Raw genomic sequence first — 23862 nt, 5'->3', positions numbered from 1 at the left:
CTCAGGTCATGATCTTGAGGTCCTGCGTCAGGCTCCCTGCTCAGCCAGGAGTCTGCTTCTCCCTCTCTCTCTGCCCCTCTCCCCAGTCATGCTCTCTTTATCAAATAAATAAATAAAATTTTAGAGAAAGAGAGCACATGAGCAGGGAGAACATCAAAGGGGAGAGAGAGAGAAAGAGAATCCCAAGCAGACTGCAGACTCCATACTGAGCGCGGAGCCTATGAAAGGCCAGATCCCACAACCTCAAGATCATGACCTGAGCTGAAATCAAGACCAACTGAGCCACCCAGGCATCCCTTGGCTCAGTTACAGTGAAAGAGAGGAACAAGGGAATTGGTAACTTGATCCTACAACGTGGTACAGAACACTCCTAGGCATTAAAAATTTTATTCACTGATTCAATGTAACTGGGTAAAGAAAGAAATTACTATACGTGGGGAATGACAGACCGTGGTGGACAGACAGTGGAATGACAGACACCACAAAGTGGTGTGGCTAATGGCCTGGATCTCAATGGAATCTAGAGAATATCAGAATAGGTACCAGAGTATGTAAGTTGGCAAAAGAGGAGATGAAGCCAGACGCTTAAAATACTTTCAGTTACAGATTATGGTGCTAAAATCTAGGGTAATGACTCCCCACACTAACTGCACAATGGAATCAACTGGAACACTTTAAAAAATACATATCAAACCAATAAAATAAGAATTTGGGGTGTCTTTTTTTAAGATATCATTTATTTGACAGAAAGATAAAGAAAGAGCACAAGCAGGGGGAACAGGAGAGGGAGAAGCAGACTCCTGCTGAGCAGGGGGCCCAATGTGGGCCCAATCCCAGCACCCTGGATCACAACCCGAGCCGAAGGCAACTGAGCCACCCAGGCACCCCGAGGTGGCATATTACCATAAATATTTTTAAGCTGCTCAGTAACTGTAATGTACATCCAGAATTGAGAACCAATAGACTTGGGGGTGATCATGAAAGTAGTTAGCTGGAACGGCTGGAAAAGAAACAAGCTGTGGATTCCTGAAATTCTATCTTCTATTATTCCCAATATAAATAAAAGCATGAGCTGTGTTCAAAGCATTTTACACAAATTAACTCATTTTACACTCATAACCACCCAATTAAATAGAACTAGTATTATCCTGCTTTTAATGATGAGGAAGAATGGAAGAGCATACAGTTGCACTAAATTAAGAGTCCTAGGTTACTGGAGCACCTGAATGGCTCAGGTGGTGATCTTGGAGCCCTGGGATCAAGCCCTGCATCGGGCTTCCCGCCCCTCCACCTGTTCTTCCTCTCCCCCTTTCTCAAATAAATTAAATTAAAAAAAAAAAAAGAATCCTAGGTTATACATGACATAGTAGAATATTATTTGAAGATAAATTGGGGCACCTGAGTGGCTTAGTGGGTTAAGCCTCTGCCTTCAGCTCAGGTCATGATCCCAGGGTCCTGGGATCGAGTACTGCATCAGGCTCTCTGCTCAGCAGGGAGCCTGCTTCCCCCTCTCTCTCTGCCTGCCTCTCTGCCTACTTGTGATCTCCGTCTATCAAATAAATAAGTGAAATTTTTAAAAAACAAAACTATCTGAAGATAAACTGTGTGAGTTATAAGGATGGAAAAAAGAAGACATACAGCTAGGGACGCCTGGGTGGCTCAGTTGGTTAAGCAGCTGCCTTCGGCTCAGGTCATGATCCCAGCGTCCTGGGATCGAGTCCCACATCGGGTTCCTTGCTCCGCAAGGAGCCTGCTTCTCCCTCTGACTCTGCCTTCCACTCTGTCTGCCTGTGCTTGCTCTCACTCTCTCTCTCTCTTACAAATAAATAAATAAAATCTTTAAAAAAAAAAAAAAAAAAAAAAAGAAGACATACAGCTAAGATGACAATGTGGAGATAAACAGAATACTAAAATATATTTTATATATATATATAAAATATAACCAAAAAAATAGAACAGGGGTGCCTCGGGGGTGGCTCAGTGGTTAAGAGTCGGCCTTTGGCTGAGTTCATGATCCCAGGATTCTGCGATAGAGCCCCATGTCAGGCTCCCTGCTCAGCTTGAAGCCTGCTTCTGCCTACCACTCTGCCTTCTCATGCTCACTGCCCCCACCCTTTCCAATAAATAAATAAATAAAATCTTATAAAAAAAAAGAACAGATAGGAAAAATTAAATAACAAGGAAAAATAAAATAAATAACAAGGTAACAGACTCAAACCCAACCTTACCGATAATTTCACTAAATTTAAGCCACTATCATAACAAATGAAAAAAAAAAAATATGTCCCTATGAAAACTTGTATACAAATATTCATAACAGTGCTACTTAAAATACCCAAAACACAGAAACAACCCAAATATCAAGTCAGAATCAATAAAAAAAAATGTGGTCTTTCCATGCACTAAATTATTCAGCCATAAAAGAAATGAAGTAAATAAATGATGTAGGAAAAAAAAAAAACAAAGGAATGAAGTACTACTAATATATGCCCTAACACAGATGAACTTAGGAAGTATTATGCTATTAATGATATTGTATCAGTAATAATCAGGGAAATGTAAATCAAAACCACAATGAGATATTACCTTATACCTGTTAGAATGGCAATTACCAAAAATAAACAAGTGTTGGGAGAGGATGTGGAAAAAAGAACAGTCATCCACTGTCAATGGGATTATCAAATGGTGTAGCCATTATGGAATACAGCAAGGAGTTCCTCAAAATAAAAAATAAAATAATAAAAATAATCATAAATAATAAAATAAATAAATAAAATAAAAATAAAAATAAATTTTAAAAAGTAAAAAACAAATATCATATGATCCAGCTATTCCACTTCTGGATATTCATCCAAAGAAACAAGAACACTAATTCACAAAGATATATTCACCCCTATGTTCACTGCAGCATTATTCACAATAGTCAAGATACCGCAACAACTTAAGTGTCTGTCCACTGTTGGATGAATGGCTAAAGACTTGTGTGTGTGCACATACACACATGCACTGAAATATTACTCAGCCATAAAAAGAAAGAAATCTTGCATTTGTGACAACGCGGATGGACCTTGAGGGTATATGCTAAGTAAGTCAGACAGAGAAAGACAGATGCTATATATGACTTTACTTATATGTGTAACCTAAAAAACAAAAGAAAACAAAACTCAGATACAGAGAAAAGATCAGTAGTTACCAGACGGGAAGGGGATTCGTAATCGGGGAAATGGGTGAAGAGGGTCAACTGCACATGGTAACAGATGATAACTAGACTATGCTTTGTTTTTGTTTTTGTTTAAGATTTTATTCATTTATTTGAGAGAGAGAACCTGAGCTAGAAAGCACAAGCAGAGGGGAGCATAGGGGAGAGAGAGAAGCAGGCTCCCCAATGAGCAGGGAGTCTGACATGGGGCTCAATCCCAAAACCCTGAGATCATGACCCAAGCTGAAGGAAGCCACCCAACAGACTGAGCCACGCAGGTGCCCCTAGACTACTCTTTGTAATGCATACAAAAATCAAATTACTATGTTCTACATCTGAAACTAGTATGTTTTTACCAATTTTGCCTCAATTTTAAAAAAAAAAAGTCACACACCACATAATTTCATCTATAGGAAATATCCACACTAGGCAAATCCACAGAAAAGCAGATTAGTGGTTGCCATGGGCTGGGGAGTGGCAAGGACATAGAGAGTGGCTGCTTAAAGGAAAAGGAGTTTCCTTTTGGGGTGATAAAAACATTCTAGAACTAGATAGTGGTTGACAGCTGTATAACATTGTGAATGTACTAAATGCCACAGAATTGTGCATTTTAAAATTATTAAAATGGGGAATTTTTTTCATTGTCTTTTTTTTTTTTAAGATTTTATTTATTTATCAGAGAGAGAGAGAGAGGGAGAGAGCGAGCACAGGCAGACAAAATGGCAGGCAGAGGCAGAGGGAGAAGCAGGCTCCCTGCTGAGCAAGGAGCCGATGTGGGCAGCTGCTTAACCAACTGAGCCACCCAGGCGTCCCTCTTTTTTTTTTTTAAGATTTTATTTATTTATTTGACAGAGATCACAAGTAGGCAGAGAGGCAGACAGAGAGAGAGAGAGAGAGAGAGAGAGGAAAGCAGGTTCCCTGCTGAGCAGAGAGCCCGATATGGGGCTCAATCCCAGGACCCTGGGATCATAACCTGAGCTGAAGGCAGAGGCTTTAACCCACTGAGCCACGCAGGCGCCCCTCATTGTCTTTTTTTTAAATTGAAGTATAGTTGACAAATTAAGAGGAACATGGTGTATAACATAGTGATTCCACAAATCTATACATTAGCTTACGCTCACCACAAGTGTAACGATTACCTATCACCATACAATGCTATTATAATACCACTGACTATATTCTTATGCTTTGTACCTTTCACTCCATGACTGGTAGCCTGTACCTCTCATTCCCCTTCATCTATTTTGCCCATCCCCCCTGTTAAAATGGTGAATTTTATGTGAATTTTGCCACAATTGAAAAAAAGGAACGAATTACTTATACAACATGAATGAACCTCAAAAACCTTATCCTAGGGGCGCCTGGGTGGCTCAGTGGGTTAAAGCCTCTGCCTTCGGCTCAGGCCATGATCCCAGGGTCCTGGGATCGAGCCCCGACATCGGGCTCTCTGCTCCGCAGAGAGCCTGCTTCCTCCCCTCTCTCTCTGCCTGCCTCTCTGCCTGCTTGTGATCTCTGTCTGTCAAATAAATAAATAAAATCTTTAAAAAAAAAAAAAAACCTTATCCTAAATGAAAACTAGTTGCAGAAGATCACTTACTGTATGATTCCATTTATATGAAATGTCCAGAACAAGCAAATCTATAGGGACAGAAAATGGATGAGTGGTTGCCTAGGGCTGCAATGGGGAAGCAGGATATGACAGTGACTCCTAATGGACACAAGGTTTCTTTCTGGGGTGAAAATGTTCTAAATGAGATTACACTGATGGCTAGAAAACCCTGTAAATATACTAAGAACCACTGAATTGTACCCTTTTAATGGATGAATTTCATGATGTTTAAGTTAGATCTCAATAAAACTGATTTTTTTTAAAAGATTTCATTTATTTACTTGACAGAGAAAGAGAGAGAGAGGGGGAATACAAGCAGAAGAGGGAAGCAGGCTTCCCGCTGAGCAGGGAACCCCATGCAGGACTCAATCCCAGAACCCTGGGACCATGACCTGAGCCAAAGGCAGATGCTTAATGACTGAGCCACCCAGGCACCCCGTTTTTTTTTTTTATTTCAGGTGGTCTAAAGACTCTTATTATAAGACAGAATTTATTAGACTAGATTAAAAAAAAAAACAGAGGCAACATCTAGGAAATATGTTTTAAATACAAAGACACAAATGTCTTAAAAGTTAAAGGATGACTGACCTTTCACAAAGAGCAAAGGCAATTCAATGGAGAAAGTAGTCTTTCAACCAAAAGTAGAAGAAAATTGTATCTCCATAAGAAAAAAAAAAATTAGATTGAGATCTTACACCTTCTACAAAAAGTAATTTAAAATGGATAATATACCTAAATATAAAATGCAACATTACAAAGAACCAGAAGAAAATGTAGGAGAAAACCTACGTGATCTTGAGTTTGGCGATGAACCATAATCCCTGGAATAAAAAATAAGGCAGACTCTATTAAAAACTCCTGTTCCATGAAAGACACTGTGAAAAGAATGAAAAGACAAACTACAGAGTGTGAGAAAATATTTGCAAAACACATATCTGATAAAGTACAGGTATACTTAATATACAGAAAACTCAACAGCAAGAAAACCCAATGAGAAAAAAAAAAAAAATAGAGGAAAGATCTGAACACATACCTCAACAAAGATGATAAACTACACATAACAAATGTGTGTATAAAAAAACGTTCAGCGTCATTAGAGAAATCCAAATTGAAGAGACACCAATACATACCTATAAGAATGGCTAAAATTTAAAAAAAGAAAACCTGACAATACCGAATGCTGATGAGGATCTAGAACAGGAAATTCACTGCTGATGGGTATATGAGATGGAACAGACATGAGAAAACAGTGTGACAGTTTCTTACAAAGTTGCATATATTTTTACTATATGATCCAGCAATCATGTTCCCAGGTACTTATCCAAATTCATCTGAAAATTTCTGTCTATGCAAACCTACATGCAATATTTATAGCAGCTGTATTCATAATTACCAAAAACTGGAGGCAAGGAAGATGTCATTCAGGTGAGTGGATAACAGACTGAGACACATTCCTACAATGGATGATTCAGTGATAAAAAGCAATGAGCCGGGGCGCCTGGGTGGCTCAGTGGGTTGAGCCTCTGCCTTCAGCTCAGGTCAAGATCCCAGGGTCCTGGGATTGAGTCCAGCAGGGAGCCTGCTTCCTCCTCTCTCTGCCTGCCTCTCTGCCTACTTGTAATCTCTGTCAAATAAATAAAATCTTTAAAGAGAAAAAAAAAAAGCAATGAGCCATCAAGCCATTTAAAAAAAAACATGAAGGCAGGGTACCTGAGCGGCTCAGTGGGTTAAGCGACTGCCTCCGGCTCACTTCATGATCCCGAAGTCCCAGGACTGAGTACATCAGGCTCCCAGTTCAGCAGGGAGTCGGCTTCTCCCTCTAACCCTCTAACCCTCTCATGCTCTCTCTCTCACCAGCTAAATAAATAAAATCTAAAGGAACCTTAAATGCACACTGCAAGATGAAAGATGCTAATATGAAAAGGCTAATTGCTATATGATTCCATTTATGTAAAATTCTAGTAAAGGCAAAGCTACAGAAATAGTAAAAAGAGATCAGCAATTTCCAAACCTTTAAGGTGAGGCAGAAATGTCTTTAGAGTTGAAGTACAGGGGATTTTACAGAAGTAAAACTACTCAATAGGACACTGTAATGGTGGATATATGACATTTGTCAAAATTCATAGAACTTTAAAGCACAGGGTATGAGCTTTAATGTATGCAAAAATCTTAAAAACCATTCAGGAGGCCAGGGGATCCCCTGAAGCAATGTGGAGTAGGTCAAGAGAATATAACTGTATTACAAATGTATAAAACCGCCTCACTGAAGAGTGTTGGAAGAAAAAGATGCTGACCAAACTAACTTTAAAAATGAGTAGATATGGGGCTCCTGGGTGTCTCAGTGGGTTGAGCCTCTGCCTTCAGCTCAGGTCATGGAGCCCCATATCGGGCTCTCTGCTCCACAGGGAGCCTGCTTCCTCCTCTCTCTCTCTCTGCCTGCCTCTCTGCCTACTTGTGATTTCTCTCTGTCAAATAAATAAATAAAGTCTTTTAAAAAAATGAGCAGGTATGCTAATAAAAATTATTTTTTAAAGATTTTATTTATTTATTTGACAGAAAGAAAGAGAGAGAGAGAGATCACAAGTAGGCAGAGAGGCAAGGGGGGGAGGGGGAAGCAGGCTCCCTGAGGAGCAGAGAGCCCCGCTCGATCCCAATGACCCGAGCTGAAGGCAGAGGCTTACCCACTGAGCCACCCAAGCGCCCCAATAAAAATAATTAAAAAAAAGAAAAGAAAGAAAGAAAAGGAAAAAAAAGAGTGGAGTCTTTAAAACTAAAGGCAAAAGGAACTGCCAAAAGGCACTCTGCTTGATAAACTTGTTTCCCACAGGAGTAGGACTTAATGATTCTGATACTGCTATAAATGTGTACGGGAACTGAACAATTACATAAATAGATGATACACAGTGGAGCCAGGTTTCTCACTGTCAAAGCAGGAATCTACAGATAAATAAGAGGAGGAAACTATGATGATCCATTAGTAATGGAATAGAGACTCAGTGTAAACTCATATTTAGGAGCGCCTGGGTGGCTCAGTCATTAAATCTGCCTTCACCTCAGTCCTGGGATCAAGCCCCACGTGCTCAGTGGGAAGCCTGCTTCTCCTTCTCCCACTCCTCCTGCTTGTGTTCCCTCTCTCATTGTGTCTCTCTCTGTCAAATAAATAAATAAAGTCTTTTTTTTTTAAGATTTTTTTATTTATTTGTCAGAGAGAGAAAGAGGGAGAGAGAGCAAATGCAGGCAGACAGAATGGCAGAGAGTCAGAGGGAGAAGCAGACTCCCTGCCAAGCAAGGAGCCCGATGTAGGACTCGATCCCAGGACGCTGGGATCATGACCTGAACCGAAGGCAGCTGCTTAACCAACTGAGCCACCCAGGCGTCCTGTAAATAAAGTCTTTTTAAAAAAAATAATAAACTCATATTTAGATTAATATAAATACAGATGTGACAAATAAAAGACTTATAAATATATGGATAGAATGGATTGATATACACAAAGTATATTTCCTTGCTCAATCAGCTGAGAAGGCCTAGAAGCAGTGACACCCCAATAGCAATCAGCACACCTAACACCCCAAGATCTTGGTTTATAACACTCTTCTCCAATCAAAAGAACCAATACATCTTGAAGAAGTGGCTAATTCTAGGACTGGAACAGAAAATATACAAAATGAGCCTGGAGCACTTTTTAGTGCCAGAAAGTAAGTGCTCCAAAAATAAACACCCAGAGTATAAACCCACACTGAGAGTATATGTCAAAGGAGCACAGGAGCCAATTGAACGAGCTCCCAATCACCAAAAACAATACCTAGAACAATTTGAGCAAATAAAGTAAATAAAGTAGTACTGCATTATAACCCAAAGTACAAAATAAATATCCATCAAGTCCATACTGATATAAATTAATAACATGAATAAAGTAACACATTAAGGCAAACAGGCAAATCTCCCTTGCAAAAGAATTTCAAATAACTTATGCAGAGAAAATCTCTGCTCTCAAGGAATGTTACTCCCTAATCCTTACGTGTAAAATGTATTGAGTGACTTTCTTCCAAAGAGCACGGAATGGAAAGGGATAAGAGGGGACTAATTTTACAGCAGACAAACATGACAAATGCTACTCTGGCCAGGTACTCAAGATCAACATCAAAATCATAAACCATGTTGATAGTAGGCATCCTTAATATGCGACAGAAATGGGACTTGGCCTCTGTGACCTACCTTCCTCACAAAAACTCATAACCCCTCTCTAATCCTAAGAAAAACATCAGAGAAATTCCACTAGAGGAATATCCTAAAAATGTCTGACCAATACTCCTCTAAACTGTCATGGTCGATGAAGAACAAGGAATGTCTAAGAAAATGTTATACCCAAAAGTAGCCTAAGGAAACATGACAACTCAGTGTTAATGGTGTGTCTGGATAAGATCCCAGAACAGAAAAATTACATTAGGTAAAAATGAAGGAAATCCGAATAAACTATAGGCTTTCATTAATAATAATGTATTACCATTAGATCATTAATTTTAATAAATGTACCATACTAATCAGTAAGATTTTAATAATAGGAGAAACTGGGTCTAGGTATAGAAAACTCTCTGCACAACTCTCAACTTTTCTGTAAATCTAAAACTGTTCTAAAAAATAAAGTCTAGTGGTGTCTGGGTGGCTCAACTGGTTAAGTATCTGCCTTTAGCTCAGGTCATTATCTCAGCGTCCTGGGATCGAGCCCCGCATAGGGCTTCCTGCTCAGTAGGGAGTCTGTTTTTCCCTCTCTCTCTGCTCCTTAAACCTGTTCATGCTCACTCACGCTCTCTCTCAAATTAAAAATCTTAAAAATAAATTTTAAAAGTCTACTTTCTAAACATAAACATATGCAAAAACATTTAACATGTAAAAAAGTGTGAGTAGCCATATTTTTTTTAAGATTTATTTATTTATTTATTTGAGGAGGGGGGAGAACACAAGCACAAGGGGCAAAGCAAGAGGGAGAGAAAATCTCAAGCAGACTCCGCATAGAGCATGGAGCCTGATGCAAAGGCTCGATCTCATGACCCGAAATCACAACCTGAGCAGAAATCAAGGACTGGTTGCTTAACTGACTCTGCCACCCAGGCTATCCCTGAGTGGCCATATTAACAACAGACAGGGGCGCCTGGGTGGCTCAGTGTGTTAAAGCCTCTGCCTTCGGCTCAGGTCATGATCCCAGGGTCCTGGGATCAAGCCCCACATTGGGCTCTCTGCTAAGCAGAGAGCCTGCTTCCCTTCCTCTCTCTTTGCCTGCCTCTCTGCTTAATTGTGATCTCTGTCTGTCAAATAAATAAATAAAATCATTAGAAAACAAACAAACAAAACAACAGGTCAAGAAGGACTTCAGGGACGCTGGGTGGCTCAGTTGGTTGGGCGGCTGCCTTTGGCTCAGGTTATGATCCCAGCGTCCTGGGATCAAGTCCCACATCCGGCTCTTTGCTCAGCGGGGAGCCTGCTTCTCCATCTGCCTATGCTGCCACTAGGCCTGCCTGTGCTCCCTCTCTCTCGCGCTCTCTCTCTGGCAAATAAATAAATAAAATCTTAAAAAAAAAAAAAAAAAGGACTTCAGAACAGGGATAAACAGAAACATCTCATAATAAAGTTCATTCATTAAGCCTAACTATTCTGAAAGTGTATACATCTAACAAGAGCATCAAAGTACATGGAGCAAAAACTGATAGATCAGGGAACTTTGGGGGGTTTAATATCTTAAGTTTGTATAGATCAGGGGACTTTGGGGGGTTTAATATCTTAAGTTTTTATTAAATTTCAGTTACTTAAAATATAGTGTAATATTAGTTTCAGGAGCAGAATTTAGTGACTCATCACTTACAAATAACACCCAGTGCTCATCATATCAAGTGCCCTCCTTAATACCTATTACCTATTAGCCCATCCTCCTGCCCATCTCCCCTTCAGTTTGTTTCCTATAGTAAGAGTCAGAGTTTGCCTCTTCCTCTCCTTTTTCTTCCTTTCCCCAATGTTCATCTATTTTGTTTCTTAAATCCCACATAAGTGAAATCACACAGTATTTGCCTTTCTCTGACTGACTTATTTTTATTTCTCTTATCAAAATACTCTCTAGCTCCATCCATTTCATTGCAAATGGCAAGCTTTCGTTCTTTTTGATGGCTGAGTAATATTCCAAATATTCCATTTTATGTATGTATATGGATGCGTGGGTGCGCATACAGACACGCGCGCGCACACACACACACACACAACCTCTTCTTTACCCATTCATCAATCAATGGACATTTGGGTTTTTTCCGTAATTTGGCTATTATTGATAATGCTGCTATAAACATCAGGGTCCATGTACACCTTCAAATCACTATCCTTGTATCCTCTGAATAAACACCCAGTAGTGCAGTTGCTGGATCGTAGGGTAGCTCTATTTTTAACTTTTTGAGAAACCTCTATACTGTTTTCCAGAGTGACTGCACATTTTGCACACCCACCAACAGAGTAAGAGGGGTTCCCTTTCTCTGCATCCTTGCTGACATCTGCTGTTTCTTGTGTTAATTTTAGCCATTCCAACAGATTGGAGGTGGTATCTGATTGTAGTTTTGACTTGTATTTCCCTTATTATGAGTCATGTTGAGCATCTTTTCATATGCAAACTGACAGAATTGAAAGGAGAAATAAACAAATCCACAAGTCCAAAACTCCTCACTTAGTAATTCACAGAACAAGTATACAGAAAATCAGTAAGGATACATAAAATTTGAAGAACACTATCAACTTGATATAATTGATATTTATAGAATACTCCACCTAACAACAGCAAAATACATATTTTTTTTCAAGTGCACATAGAAAAAAAAACAAGATTTTGGCCCTATATAAATAAAGCCTCGATATATTTAGAAGAATACAAATCATACACAACATGTTCTCTTACCACAACTGAATTAAATTTGAAAACATTAACAGGAAGACATCTTCTAAAATTCCACAATTTCCACAAATTCCAATTTAGAAATTAAACAACACCCATCCAGGGCGCCTGGGTGTCTCAGTGGGTTAAGCCGCTGCCTTCGGCTCAGGTCATGATCTCAGGGTCCTGGGATCGAGTCCGACATCGGGCTCTCTGCTCAGCAGGGGGCCTGCTTCCCTTCCTCTCTCTCTGTGATCTCTTCCCTTTCTCTCTCCTACTGTGATCTCTCTCTGTCAAATAAATAAATAAAAAATCTTTAAAAAATAAAAAAAATAAAATAAACAATACCCATCCAAATAATCCATCAAAGAAAAAAAAAATCACAAGAGAAATTAGAGAATATTCTGGGCTGAATGAAAATAACAGAAATTAACTTGTGAAATGTAGCTAAAGTAATGTTTAGGAGAAAATTTATAGCTTTATCAAGTATATTAGAAAAGAGGAAGTTTTTAAAATCAGTGATCTAAGAGTTCACCTGAAGAAGATAGAAAAAGGGGGCACATGGGTGGCTCAGTTGTTAAGCATCTGCCTTTAGCTCAGGTCATGATCCAGGGTCCTGGGATTGAGCCCTGCTTCAGGCTCCCTGCTCAGCAGGAAGCCTGCTTCTCCATCTCTCACTCCCCCTACTTGTGTTCCCTCTCTCACTGTCTCTCTGTCAAATAAATAAAATCTTAAAAAAAAAAAAAAAAAGCAGCAGCTAGAAAAAGAAAGCCAAATTAAATGAAAAGTAGAGGGGCGCCTGGGTGGCTCAGTGGGTTAAGCCGCTGCCTTCGGCTCAGGTCATGATCTCAGGGTCCTGGGATCGAGTCCCGCATCGGGCTCTCTGCTCCACGGGGAGCCTGCTTCCTCCTCTCTCTCTCTGCCTGCCTCTCTGCCTGCTTGTGATCTCTCTGTGTCAAATAAATAAATAAAATCTTTAAAATAAATAAATAAATAAATAAATAAATGAAAAGTTGACAAAAAAATAAAAAGAGCAGAAATCTATAAAATTGAAAATGGACAAGCAATAGTAATAGAAACTAATACCTCTAAATCAAGAAAAAAGAGGTGAAATTACCAATATGAGGAATGAAAGAAGGTATATTCATGAGGAATGAGGAATGAAAGAAGGTATATCGGTAAGTAACAAGAGAATATTATAAATACTTTCATTCCAATAAATTCAACTTATCTGAAATGGACAAAATTTTTAAGACATAAATTATCAAAACTGACACAAAAAGAAAAAGAAAATCTAAATAGCCCTATATCTAAGGATTGCCAGCAACTGCCAGAAATAAGAAGAGGCAAGGAAGGAATCTCTCCTTGATTCCTAGATTTGGAGGGAGCAAATCACTGCCAGCTCCTTGATTTCAAACCTTCAGTTTCTAGAACCGAGATTAATTTACTGTGTTAGACCCCATGGTTTGTGGTAATTTGTTTAACGGCAGCACTGGGGAAACTATTACATATGTCCATAATATGTTGGAGGGAGTAGAGTAAAAACTATATTACATTTCATGACTTACTGTTGCCTCTTATGGTGGGGCTACTAAGAATTTTAAATTACATTATATTTCTAGGGAACAGCACTAATCTAGCTAGTCTTAAAAAAAAGACAGTCAGAAATGAAGCAAAAATGGCTTTCTCTGAAGACATGACTATGTATTAAGAAAATCCTAAGGAGGGGCGCCTGAGTGGCTCAGTCCTTAAGCCTCTGTCTTCAGCTCAGATCATGATCCCAGTGTCTTCTCTCTGCTAGAGGCTGGCAGAGAGAGAGAGAGAGAGAGGGAAGCAGGCTCCCTGCTGAGCAGAGAGCCCAATGCGGGACTCGATCCCAGGACCCCGAGATCATGACCTGAGCCGAAGGCAGTGGCTTAACCCACTGAGCCACCTAGGCGCCCAAAAAATCTTTAAATAAATAAATAAATAAACAGAAAATCCTAAGGAATCTACATAAAAACTCTTAGACATAAAAAGTGAATTTAGTAAGGTAACAGAATACAAAACAGGATATGCAAGGGAATCAACTGTATTTTTTACACTATCAACAAAAACCTGGGGAAAAGAAATTTAAAACACAGTATCACTGACAACCAAAAGCATCAAAAAACATGAACTACTTAAGGATAAACTGAACAAAAGATATATGAGACCTACAAAAGAAGTATTAAAAAAGTATTACCAAAAAACTACCAAAAAAAACTAGAGACCTGAGTAAATAGAGCGATATGCCATGTTAAAGTATCAGAAGACTCAAAGATGTCAACTGTCCTCATCAGGGTTTTTGTAAAAACTGACAATGTCAGCACCGTCTGCAGTTTATACGAAAATGCTGAAGTTCTAAAATAACCAAAGCAATGTTGAAAAAAGACAATGTTGAAGGCCATATAATACCTTATTGTAAGCTTTGCTATATACAAATAGTAATTACAACCATATAGTACTGGTATAAGAATACAGACCAAAGGAACAGAAAGAGAGAGACAAGAAACAGACCCACACTTAAAAAAATAAAAAGGAGCCAGATCACATATAACCTCCAAACTGGTAAGGAAAACAAATCTGAAAGAAGGAAAGAAAGCAAATAAATTCTACAGAATAAAATAACCAGGTGGCCTGAAAGGAAGTGATCTCCCTAACTAGACAGTATGATCAGGAAAGCCAGCTCAGAAAAACTAACATGTATATGGAAGAGTACATGCAAGGACTCTAAGAGAAAGAATATGAAAGTTGGCTGGTGTGACAGGTGCATACTGGACAAGAAGATAAGGATAAAGGCAAAGCTTTTGAGCCAGAGAAAAATGTTTGTATTACATAATAGTTCTCAAGTCTATTCATTTTTTTCCATCCCTACCACTGTTGTTCTCAATTCTCACCTGAATGCCTTCAAGATCTTCTGACGAAGATCTCGACCTCACTCAAGTTGCTCTCCCATATCCATTCTTCACAACTGAGCCAAAGATATTTACAGCCTAAAACAACTGTATGGTTTCCTGTTCCCCCAGTGTATGGTCTTGATTTCTTATTTGACTTTTAAGACCCTTCAAGACATAGCCCTGCTTTCCCCTCCAGTTTAGTTCACACTTCCCTCCAATACTACCTGTGCACCTATACATTACTCGCATTTTAATTAAATTCACCATTTTCATTACTTTGTACCTTCTCATATCATTCTTTTGAGTTTTAAATCAAATGCCTCCTTCTATGTAAATTCACCACCTCTAATCCACACCAAAAATAGTTAGGGACTTCCCTCAGCTCCTGTAGAGAAGTTTCCTCTATTCTAGATTTGTCAAGTTGTACTTGTGATGCATATTTATAAAACTGTTTATCCTACTAGATTTTAATATTCAGACTGTATGTTATTCAACTTTTTATCCCAGCCAATAGCACAGTACCTATTTAATACATTCTTTTTTCCATAATTAAAGAGACTTATAACATTTATGCTTTTAGGATTTAAGCGTCCCTAAATTAAGACATATAAATTGCATATACACAATAAAAAACCAGATTCAAGGAATCCTTTAAAATATTTAAAAGACTTTTAAAATCCTATAAAATTACTCTTCTGTAAGTCTAAAGCCATATAAATCTAGATTTGTAAATATTAGATCTGGCTGAAGTAAGTTACACTGAGAAACATTTACGCCCCACACTATTACTTTAAGAATTAAGAATTCCTATAAGAATATTTATAAGAATACTCCTATAACAGTATTACTTATTATGTATTAACATATAATGTATTATTATTAACATATAATGTATTATTTGTTTCAGGGGCACAAGTCTGTGATTCATAAGTCTTACACAATTCATAGCACTCACCATAGCACATACCCTCCCAATGTCCATCACCCAGCCACCCCATCTCTCCCAATCCCTCCCTTCCAGCAACCCTCAGTTTGATTCCTGAGATTGAGTCTCTTATGGTTTGTCTCCCTCTCTGGTTTCATCTCATTTCATTTTTTCCTCTCCTTCCCCCATGATCCTCTGCCTTGTTTCTCGAATTGCACATATCAGCAAGATCATAAGATAACTGTCTTTCTCTAACATATTTAACTTAGCATAGTACCCTCTAGTATCACCGATTGATTATATTTTAAAAGTAAAATTAATAAACATAGAAACATGTAGCAAGTTGGTAACAGGGACAGTTATGAATTTATATTATGATACCTACTTAATGAATTCAAGTCATACAGGAGTATCTTCAGTTTTTATTCTTTAATTCTGTTATCAATTAAATATTTTTTATAGGAGCCCTAATAATCCACTGCAAGTGAAACATTTCAAAGAATGTTTAATTTTTCAAGTTTAAAAAGTAATTTGGTTTGGACCATCATATTAGCAAAATGATTTCATTATCACATCATTTTAAGAGTAATAAAGCAGAACTACTAAAATGTTAAAAGACAAAGAAATAGTTAAATCCACTATGAAATAGTAAAACTGTGGACTGTTACAAAGCCATAAAATAACAGTAATAATCAGCACCAAGAAAACATTTATGTTTAAAAACACAATTACGTGGGCACCTAAATGACTCAGTCAGTTAAGGGGCAGGCTTTGGATTTCAGCTTAGGGTATGATCTCCAAGTCCTGAGATAAAGCACCCAGACAATGGGCTCTGGAGGGAGTCGGCTTGAGATTCTCTCCCTCTGCCCTCCACATGCATATGTTCTCTCCCTCTAAAATAAATCCCCTTTTTGAAAAACACAGTTATAGGGGTGCCTGGGTGGCTCAGTCGGTTAGGTGACTGCCTTCGGCTCAGGTCATGATCCCAGGGTCCTGGGATCAAGCCCCACATTGGGCTCCCTGCTCAGCGGACAGCCTGCTTCTCCCTCTCTCTACTTGTGCTCTCTCTCTACTTGTGCTATCTCTGTAGTAAATACATACACACACAAAAATAAAGAAAGAAAGAAAGAATCAATCCAGACCCAAGTCTTGAATCTCTGGGTTCCTGCTCAGCAGGGAGTCTGCTTCTCCCTCACCCTCTTCCCCTGCCCCTCCTCCCTGCTCATGCACGTGCTCTATCTTAAATAAGTAGTCTTTAAAAATAAAAAAAAAAAGACAATTGTATGGTTATTAACTACAGAATTATTTACAAGCATGGACAGGATTAGTACATTATACTAATTAGTATAATACAAGTAGAATAAAAATACAGAAAACTGTAAGATAGGTAAGAAACTTTTTTCCTTTTGAATTTCCTTTAATCATATTATATTCTCTTCCAATAAAAAGTTTTGTTTTGTTTAAGATTTTATTTATTCATTTGAGAGACAGAGACAGAGAGAGTACGGGGAGAGGCTGAGGAGAGGGAGAAGCAGGCTTCCCAGCGAGCAGAGAGCCCAATGCTGAACTCCATCCCAAAACCTGGAGATTATGACTTGAGCCAAAGGCAGATGCCTAAACAACATCTGAGCCACCCAGGCGCCCCCCCTCCCCCGCCAGCAAAAAGTTTTCAAGTAGCACATTAAGATCTACTACACTGACTTGTATCTATTATGTACTGACATAAATAGAAAGAAAATTAAAGTTTATAAACTACCTAATTTCTTCTCCAAAAATACTGTTTTAAATTTCAAATAGTAAATGTATCTGATTTTGGAATTTCCTACAATCTGATGCTAACCCTGTAACTTTAGCACCAACTGTATCAGGTATAACTTTCCCCAACTTTTAAGCCTTACAAAGCAAATCTCCAATCCCAACAAGGCATCCCATTTACTACAAACCTGTCAAACTGACAGTTTGAAAGAGAAGATAAAACTCTAGGCAGTAGCTGACATAAGATAAAATTTTAATTCTTGTATTAGGGAAGCTTATTTGCCATTAATATCTAAGTTTCAGCATGCATATTAGAAATTAAAATGCTAAGAGAAATTCCCTTCTGCAAATCCGAAAGACCAAATGAGACAACCTGCCTCTGACTCAGCAGCTTTCTTTTTCTTTACAACCTGTACTTAAGTTGCAAGCGTAAGACTAATGTTCAAACTGAGCAGCAAAGCCAATGCAAAATCAGTAACTGTCTTGGCAGGAAACTCCAAAGAAAATATGACATGTTTCGGTCCTAAACGGAAGATATATAAAGAGCAAAGGTGCCTCCTTTATGTATCTTTATCATGCAAAATTCCCTGTGCATAGCTACAAATTAGCTCTTACTGAAGATACTTAACATGTTTCTTTATTATAAAGAGCACCTCAACCAAATAACCTTCCAAGTCTGGCACCACGAATTGTCACAGCCTACACACCACTGCAGTTCTTTATAATTTAAAACATTTGCGTTTTAAGAACAGCCTCCACACACCAGCTCTACTGCCAATTTCTTTAGCTGAAAACTCCAAGTTTATATTACAAAATACTATGATTACTCTTAACAACAGGATGCATTCATTTACAAATTATACAAGAGTAAATTACTCCAATATACAACTTCAACATTTCTAACATCATTGCTTCTCTATTATCCAAATAACAAGTCTAAAACTGTAGTGCACTGAGGCAATACGTATGGACAAAGTCAACTAGCAACATGACCAGTTCACTAAAATCGGTAATACAAAAGATCAACTATTTTGCAAAATGGCCACAGGAGATACCAATGTAGTGCAAAGTATGGATGGAGCTTGCCATTAGAAGGAAAAATTAGTCAATCAAGCCTACTCTACGAGGCAAATCTCCCTCACGAATAAATACCTAAATTCATTTCTGAGATCCCAGTTTCACAGCAAGACAGTTTACCAACTTTTTAACAGTAATACAAAGAACAAGGCAGAAAATAAAATATAAGGTGGGTTTTTTTGTTTTGTTTTGTTTTTTGTTTTAGTGGTTAAAACTGAACAAGAACTGAGAAGCATTCTTTAACGTTCATAGAAAAGTTTTCCTTTTGGTACCGATCTTGCTCTTACGTGTACACAGAACATCATAAACTGTGCTCTTCATTTCGGATAGCTTAATATACAGGATCACCTCAAATTAAAAACGTGGCGCCTTAGCGCTAATATTCTTCCCTGTCTTCTCATATCCTTCAGCTTCTAAACCGGAAGACGGGAAGGGAAGATCCACTCCTACCGCAAATTGGGGTCTAGGGGAAAAGACTTAACACGAGTCTGCACGCGATTAAGCAGTCTCCGTAAATCAAATTCCCAGATAACAATGCTTGACAATCTCAGGCAAAAACACACAGACAGCGGAGGGTTCGTTACTAGAGATGACAAGCCTCACCATTTGCACAAGTAACTTCGGTAACTGGCCTAAATTTTCCCGTGTGAAGCAAACACATAAAGGGATGGGACGAGGGCACTCTGTAAAAAACTGAGTCATTCCTTATTTGTTCTGATGCGACGGAAGGGAAAAATGTGCATGAAGCAGCGAAAGAAAAAAAGACAGGATAGCATCCTCAGTGCAGGAAAGTTACAGCCCTTTACACAAGTCAGCATAGAGGCTCACTAGCTGGTTTTATTTGCGTAATGAAACCAGCCTTCCGAAAAGTCACCCCCCACAAGGAAGCCCTGAGGATCAACCGCGGTAAGGCAGAGGAGGACGTGCCCTCAAGTCACCTGCGACACCTGCCCGGGCCCCCAGATCTCCCTGCTTCGCGGTCTCTGGACCCTACTCGCCAGACCCCAGCCCTCGCTCTCCACCCACTCTAACCCAATCCCCGCCCTCTCCCCGCCCAGCCCCCTCCCACCCGGCAGTGGCCCAGGAGGTCCGCAGGGCCCAGACCCTCTCGCGCGTCCTGGCAAGTGGTTCTCAGCGGCCAGGGCGGGCGGCGCGGGGAGGCCTGTCCCGGCGCGGCCTCTCCCTGATCATCGCTCCCCGGAGGCTCTGGGGACTCCCCGCCCCCGGAAACCGCGGAGAAACTAGGCCGGGAACGCCAGCCGCGGCCACTTTCCGCCTCCTCGGCGGCCCCCCGCAGGCGAGCCATCGGAACTCAGCCCTGCGACTTGCTACCTGCCCCGCGCCCTCGCAGCCAAGGAGCGCGGGCCCGCCGGAGGCGCGGCGCAGGGTTCCTCCGCGAAAGGCGCTCCACCGCAGACTCACCTGCCGCCTGCTCCACCTTCAGTGCCACCAGGACACAGCCCCTTCCTGGGGCATGAAAGCGCCGGCTTCGCGGCCTGCGCGCCCTCGGCACAGCCGGGCGGGGGACTTGCTCCCGCGGCCGCCGCCGCCGCCGCCGCCGCCACGGCCCGATCTGCGCCTGCGCCGCCTCACGGGCTCGGTCTCGAGGGGCGCCGCATGCAGCGATAACGGCCGGGAGCGCGAGCTCTCGCGGGCGCCTCTGCTCTCTCGAGTCCGGCGGTGCGGGTGGAGGGTCGCCTAGGAGCTGCCCGCTGCACCACCGCTCCGACAGCTGACGGCCATGTTTCTGTTCCCTTTTCTTTTTTTTCTCCCCCTCCTTCCGCCCCTTTCCACAGAACAGCACTTTCCTTTTCCCCCTCCCTCTCCCTTTCCTACTGCGGGGGCGGGTGGAAAAGGACGTGGGGGAGGGGGAGGGAGAGGGAGGTCGCGGGGGCGGGGCACAGCTGGAGCCCCGCCTCCAGGGAGGGCCGTACCCGCGCGGCCGCTCTTCCCCTCCCCCCACCTCCCGCGGCGACCACCGTGGGACGCGAGGTCCCCGCCCTACCCAGTTGGAGCCCCTCTTCCGCATCCGCTCCTCCGGCCCCCGGCTGAAACCCAGCTGGGGGGAGAAAGCCGTGAGCGCTGCTTTGCACCCCGTCTTGCAGGGCGCAGACTCTATGTGTGGTGTAGGTTTATTGCCTTGGCCTCAGGCAGGTGGCGGCTGCTCCTCTCTGCTTTATGAAAGACGGGGACAGTGACGCTGAGTCCCTCAAAGTCTTTGAGGTTAATGCCGAGCCGGATACAGGTCTGTGGAAGAGAAGTTTTGTTCCCACGGTGGGAGTTGGAATTTCCAGGCAGGACGGGGGCGCCTCTGAGGCTGGAGAGAGACCCGCGGGACTGGGGCTTCCCGAAGTCCTTTCAGTCCTTCCTTGGCTGCGCTCGGTGTCGCTGCCTCTGCCGGGAGGTCGGGATGCGGACTCCGAACGTAGACATCGCTTAAATCCTCTCCTTCCTCCTAAGTGTAGGCTCCTTATCTACACGTATGCATAAAAAAGTCTTTTCGCCTTCATGCAAATTTTGCAAAATATTTTTGACAAACGTTTGGAAGTTGTAAAAGAAAAAGTAACAACTAGTTTGAAACAGGACATTTTTTATCTCCTGGGAAAAAAAATAAAAATTAATGGCGAATGATTTCGTAGATTTCATGGCAAGTCAAAATTAGAACAGGTAATAGTTGGGTATCTCTGGTGAATATTCGAATATATAATGATCATTTTCCTGGGAATTACTCTCTTGATTCTATCTGCACTTTTGCCGGAAAGTTTAAGATTACACCTCAGTCGGGACGCCTGGGTGGCTCAGTTGGTTAAGCAGCTGCCTTTGGCTCAGGTCATGATCCCAGCGTCCTGGGATCGAGTCCCACATTGGGCTCCTTGCTCGCCGGGGAGCCTGCTTCTCCCTCTGCCTCTGCCTGCCATTCTGTCTGCCTGTGCTTGTTCTCTCCCTCTCTCTCTCTCTGATAAATAAAATCTTAAAAAAAAAAAAAAGATTACACCTCAGTCATGAGCGCTCTGTTGTCGGTTTACTTCTGAAGTTTATTGCATGTACAGATAGTTTGAACTTTGTAGCCAATGGCAGAAACTATTTTCCTAACTACCTTAGCAGACGGAATTGATTCTGTAGAAATGCACAGCAATGGATGTAAGTTTTATTTAGTAATAGTCTGGAGTCAGTTTAAGCACAGTGCAAAACCAATCTTTGACAATCGGGGCATAGTTTTTCAAGGAACTAATGCTCAGAAATTTAGCTCGAGGACTTCTTGTCCTTCCTTTCTCGAGGCACATTAATTAATAGTTAAGAAAGATTTAATATAGACAAGATGTCTTAATCGATAAATTTTGTTAACTTTGGGAGTTTTTTCTTCTTGGTTTTTTGCAACCATAGAAATGAAAAATGGAAGAAGCCAATGTATCTCTTCCATTTGATTGACAGATTTTTCTCAATTTGCAAGGTGGGATTTAGGGATTTCTTTAATTTTTTTTCACCATTTTAATTGCCCTAATGGTTTCCCATAGATTTTTCTTTGTCATTGTCTACCTAAAGTTTCATGAAATGACCTTGTGTATTTGGGGCCTAAATTTTCTTATCTTGGTAGCTGCTCTTAGGCCTGAAAGTCCTTGATTCAGTAACCTCAACTGCAATCTTATGTGCTTAGCACTGAAATAAGTTCATTTTCATTTTTAACATGTAAATATTTGAGTCTAAAACATGGGATAGGAGCTGAAGAGCCCAATAACGACATAATTGTTACAATCCTTATAGTATCAGTTTCAGTTGAGCCTTTCTAGCTGCAAGAATGCATAGAAGAAACATCCAGTCTGTTGAAGAAGGGAATACACTGTGATTGGGCATGGTCACTGCAGATTTCTGTGGATCAGCAATGCAAAAGAGTTGAATGAAAATTCTGAAATTTTCCTTAAAATAAGGGTATTTGTGGTTGCCATCTTCAGTGCTGAAACATCCCAAATTATTTTCCACTTCCTATTTGTTCCCTCAAAAAACTAAAAATTGGTTTTTGCGGGAATATTCAAAGACCTTTATATCTCTTTATTTCTTTTGAACTATTTGATCTGTTTTATTCAACTCCATGTTTAACAGAAGCATTATAAATCTACCAATTTAATCTGATTATGGTAATTTATTATTTTTATAATTTATTTTATTTTATTTTTAAGTATCTCTATACCCAATGTGGAACTCAAACCCACAACCCCGAGATCAAGAGTCACATGCTCTTTGGGCTGAGCCAGCCGGGCACCCCTATTTTTGTAATTTCTTAATGTCTGAATTCCATGCTAAAATGCAAGCCCTTGAGAGCAAGGTTCACATTGTCACATGTGTATTCATATGTCACATTCTCTTTCAGATTCAGAATAACCAATATATGTAGACTTTCAAAAAAATATTTGATGAATGACTGAAATAAATCATGGTTCCCTCAGTTTCTTCCACTCCATCCTCAGGCAAGTTAGTTAATTTTCCTTGTGTGTAAAATGGGTAAAATTATATTCATAAGAAATGAGATCATTTATTAATTTACCATAAGCTATAATATCCAACAGACTAGTCCAGTAATGAATATTTCGCCCATGTGATAGATAAGCATTCACTGCAGCTTGCAGTGACCCCTGCTTCCTGATTTATGCCCTAGTGTAATCTTCCGCTAGGTGTGGGGTGAGCTTACTGACTAGCTTCTAACACACAGACTCCATCAGAAATGATGAGGTATCTCTAACAAGACCAGGCTATTAAAAAAGCTTTGCCCTTGGATACTTTCTCTCTCGTCCTGCTGGATTGCTTACTCTGGGGGAATCAGCTACCATGTCATCAGGCAGCCCTGTGAATGACTTCAGAATTGTATCCTTGCCAAGTTGAGCCTGGAGATGACTAGCCACAGCCAACCCCTCTATTTCTGCCACCTGACAGATCCTGAGCCCCAGTCACCCAAATAAGATGCTCTTGCATTCTTTACTCAAGGCAACTATCAGATAAAAAATGTTTTCCTGGGTGCTTGGGTGGCTCAGTGCGTTGGGCCTCTGCCTTCAGCTCAGGTCATGATCTCAGGGTCCTGGGATGGAGTCCCTCATTGGGCTCTCTGCTCAGTGGGGAGCCTGCTTCCTCCTCTCTCTCTCTACCTGCCTCTCTGCCTACTTGTGATCTCTCTCTGTCAAATAAATAAATAAAAATCGTAAAAACTATATATATTTTTTATTTTTTTTAAGATTTTATTTATTTATTTGACAGACAGATCACAAGTAGGCAGAGAGGCAGACAGAGAGAGAGAGGAGGAAGCAGGCTCCCCACTGAGCAGAGAGCCCGATGCGGGGCTCGATCCCAGGACCCTGAGATCATGACCCGAGCTGAAGGCAGAGGCTTTAACCCACTGAGCCACCCAGGCGCCCCAAAACTATATATATTTTTTAAAAAATGTTTTCTTATTTCCAGCTGCAAAATTGGGGGGAGAAGGGGTAA

General features: G+C 40.6%; 1 protein-coding gene across 1 annotated transcript in view; it reads right to left on the bottom strand.

Moving 5' to 3' along the window:
- DENND4C (DENN domain containing 4C) overlaps window positions 1-19939 on the bottom strand; it is a 141730-nt gene extending 121791 nt beyond the window's left edge. The window contains 1 exon segment of the mRNA XM_045079661.1: window positions 19813-19939. The gene's annotated coding sequence lies outside the window, so the exon portion shown is untranslated.
- Window positions 19940-23862: the final 3923 nt, after the last annotated feature.

Source organism: Mustela putorius, unplaced genomic scaffold (assembly GCF_011764305.1).
Source record: "Mustela putorius furo isolate JIRA1106 unplaced genomic scaffold, ASM1176430v1.1 tig00000421_pilon_pilon_pilon, whole genome shotgun sequence".
Taxonomy (NCBI): domain Eukaryota; kingdom Metazoa; phylum Chordata; class Mammalia; order Carnivora; family Mustelidae; genus Mustela; species Mustela putorius.
The sequence above is the reverse complement of the archived record's forward strand: the minus strand, read 5'-3'. Positions and strand labels throughout refer to the sequence as shown.